Here is a 3742-nt window from a genome sequence, read left to right as displayed (position 1 = left end):
CAGCACAGAACAAAAACTGGCCCAGAATCAGTCCTGGATTCCCAATCCATTAAAATAAATAATTAAAAACTTTCAGTTTAATTTTGAGCAATTTGTGGAGAACTTTAATTACCGTGTATCCTTGTGGCCAAACAATGCTTGAATTGGCAGCCATTTGACTGCCTTGCAGGTCATTGAACATTCTAGTTAATTACGGCGTGAATAGGCTGTTTTTCCAACCCGAAGAAGCACACGGCACCAGCAGAGGACGACCGCCTGACAAACGTGTCATCTGCATACAGTAATTAGCCAGCAAGAACCACATGAAACATTAAACGTGCTTTGTGCCGTCGACAATCAAAACATTTCATTTGTTGTCAATTATTCATCACTTTGAAGGTTCTGAAGGACCTGTTAATATGGAAATCAGCCCAGATGCTAACAAGGTTCGAGGGTCTGATTTGGAGCCGAGATCGTCTGAACGAAAAAAAAAACCACTTTCTTCTCTTAACCAAAAAAGCACTTCCGTTTTAACCCCATATTCCATTCCCCACCCCCTGCCACAACAATGTGCTTTATATTTTTATATATTACATTTTTGTGTGTGCTATATGGAATAGTTCTGAAAAAGAAACTTACTTGAGCCTTTCTGTGATTTAAAAAATAAGACTTTCATCTGTTTCTGGCAAATTGCATTAGCCTTTGATGGAAATTTTTGATAATCTTTGAAGCTCCTTGTCTCTACCCAGCAACAGTGGGACAACATGAATTGGGGTCTACGCAACACGAGTCTCATTATACAACTTCGTACAAATATAAGTATCTGCACTCAGCAGTTAAACCACAAAACTCATTATTGTTTGAAGACCACATCTTAACGAAAAGCAGTCTGGCTGAACCGGAATTTACCTAAGATAGTGCTTCATGAAAGCTCTCGTGTCATCTGCATGCTTTTCTCCAGCTTTTTCATCTCCCGCATGCTTTGTTTTTATCTCCGCTCGCTTAAACTGCGCGATCTCCCAGCGTTCGTGTTCAAACGGGAACACGAGTGTCCTCGAGGCTGCACGGAAGTCAGCAAAGCGCTTAAAAAAAACCCGCTTTTCTGCGTGAAAATGAAGAATAATCTCTAAAGAGTAGTTTCAAGGGACACGATATCAGAGTGGCTGGATACGGACGGTGGCTTGGGCTCGTCTTTAAATCGTTTCTGCGCTGACAGAAATCCTAGGAGTGCCTACCCGTGCCACCTGTCAAATCAGAAAGATGTGAAGAGTAGGAGCAAGCCTACGGGGGAGCTACTTAAAGTAATTAAATCTGATGCGTGCCGCTCTTAATCCCAATTACCTGCAGGACCCTGCACTCCTCTGTGCCCTGGGCAATACAGGCTGGGTAACCGGGTGTCTGTGTCAAACGCCTGCATGAGATAGGATGGCGCATCATCCTGTCAATGTCTGTCAGGTGTTACTGGGCTTCAGCTGCTGCTGGAAAGGCACCTTAAAATGACATCAGCAACATCACATGAGAAATTATCAAAAGAGGAAAGAAAAATAAACATTTTATTTAGCAGGTGCATTCATCAAAAGTCTTTTCATCAAATCGTTTTTGAAAAAGCAGCATGACAGCCCCTGGTGCAGTTGGGGGCTAAGGACCTTGCTCAAGAGCCCAAAGGTGATATCACCCTGCCAACACTGGAATTTGAACCAGCAACCTTCCAATCACAGGCAAAGTGTCCAAATCGGCTCAACCACACACCTCCCTGGAGCATCAGGAACCCTTGCAGAACAACATGTGAAATAGGGATCTCGAACCACAACTCTGTGTGCGGTCAGTGGAATGAGTTTGTAATACAAAATTGCAAAATTTGGCAAGCAACACAACATATTAAAATTTTTTATAAGAAATAAAATGTACCATGAGAAATTATGCCTCTTTGTTTTTAGCTTTTCTATGCTCGGGCCAAGAGAAGAAAAGATGAGGGAAGAGATGAGGGTGCTGGAATGAGGAACATGCATGCCCCAGGCACACGCAGGGATCTGGGCTGTCTGCTCAGGGCACCATGCTGCTTCTCAGTCTCACCGATGTCAAAGGTCAGGTGTTGTACAAGAGCCTCTGCTGACAGCAATCGGCTGACGTGAAGAAGGCTGGAGTGGGCCTACAGCGGGAGAACCTGGCTCCGAGACAAGCCAGTGTGTCCTCCTGAATTTCCAACATGTCCGCTGGAACCGCACCAGAACGCGCTCGTTGCCAGGAGTCGGATTGAACAGCATCTCATTTTTACATCTGAATGAGATTGGAAACAAAGACTCTATCTCAGCAGTGTTGTTTGTATGCGTTTACCAAAAGCGGGCTTCTTGTTATCAATACTGCAATACTTGGAAAATGTCTTTCTTATCATACACATCCATTCCCTCCAGATCACTTGGAATTTGGAATGGTTGACCTATACATAGGCTACATACATACATACATACATACATACATACATGTGTGTGTACTTTCACTTAAAATGACTTTCTCATTAGCACATGAAATGTATACCTAGCCTATCCATTTAGCTAAAATGCTTTCTTTTAAAATATAAAGATAAGAGTTATTGCGCAAAAAGAGAGCATGCACGTGCATACATTTGTGTATGGACGGTAAGGACACGTCTCTACCAATGCCGTGGGAGTACCTACGTGTGTGTTCAGGGGAGGCTCGGTTCGGAGCATGAGCGTCGTTAGGTCCGATTACTTATGTAGCGCCGAATATGTTAAGCCTAGCACCGACTATTTTAGCACCGAGGCCAATCTTCCTTCAAGCCCCAGGTAACTTTAACCCCTGATCTTTTAAAAAGCTAGAATCTCCACTGGATCGGAGTTGATTTTACTTTTACATTTTACTTTGTATCATTGCATTCGTGGTATTTCATAGAGGAGTTGCAGGTTGACGATCTCCAAACGGTTTTGATTTGATCCGTTTTTATTTCGCTCTTCTAAAACGGTGACAAATGCAAATCCCGCGTCGCTCGCCAGCTGGGCGTGGGGGCCCTCATTAGTTTTAAAGAAGGTTAATGCATTTAGCTTTTGCATATTGACATGCCAATTAAGTGTAATTGTGGGAGAGGCATCCGTCAAGGTAATAGCGCAGAAACGTGCGCAGGCACATTAAGGACGTCCCGACACGTTATAAAGTAGGTGTTAATTGGTAACCGAGCACAGCTAGTTACTGAGGTGTGTAATGCTGAGGAGAGATGGATCACTTGTAATTCTCCAAAATAATTCCGTGTTTGACCTCATGCTGGGATGATTCAGCCATTTCTGATAAAAAAAAAAAAAGGACAGACACGGGGAAGGAGACAACAGGGGTCCATTATTTCTGGTGCATTTAATTTGCCCCTAGTTGAACTTTAAAGAACTCCGTGATCGTTTTACCTCTGATATATAAAATATAATATTTGCACGTACAGTGTGGCTGACATCTTCTACAATATGTTTCTGTTGGATTTGTGCAGTCTTTGGACGCGTTCCTGTCCTGGGCGTGCGTGTGTTATCTCTCGCCTAAAAGCGTGCCGCGTTTGCCGAGATACCCCACGGTCTGTGAATTATAACAACCGAAAAGTAGAGCTGAGCCTTGACAGGGAGCCAGTATTTACACCGCAGCCCTGGGAGTGAAATGTCAGAGTCACTGAGATCAGTAGGAGAGGACATGACCACGGCCCCGCCATTCCGAGTCAGTCTCTTAATTTCTATCTATTTATCCATCTAGTCATCACTCGCGTATCCAG

General features: G+C 43.7%; 1 long non-coding RNA gene across 1 annotated transcript; it reads right to left on the bottom strand.

The window, feature by feature from the left end:
- Positions 1-1492: 1492 nt before the first annotated feature.
- On the bottom strand, positions 1493-2994 carry LOC111849495 (uncharacterized). The gene is made up of 2 exons (XR_002839548.2): positions 2655-2994; positions 1493-2256 (listed from the first exon to the last, which is right to left on the bottom strand). It is a non-coding gene; the product is annotated as an uncharacterized lncRNA (long non-coding RNA).
- Between the last annotated feature and the right edge of the window lie 748 nt (positions 2995-3742).

Source organism: Paramormyrops kingsleyae, chromosome 1, assembly GCF_048594095.1.
Source record: "Paramormyrops kingsleyae isolate MSU_618 chromosome 1, PKINGS_0.4, whole genome shotgun sequence".
Taxonomy (NCBI): domain Eukaryota; kingdom Metazoa; phylum Chordata; class Actinopteri; order Osteoglossiformes; family Mormyridae; genus Paramormyrops; species Paramormyrops kingsleyae.
The sequence above is the reverse complement of the archived record's forward strand: the minus strand, read 5'-3'. Positions and strand labels throughout refer to the sequence as shown.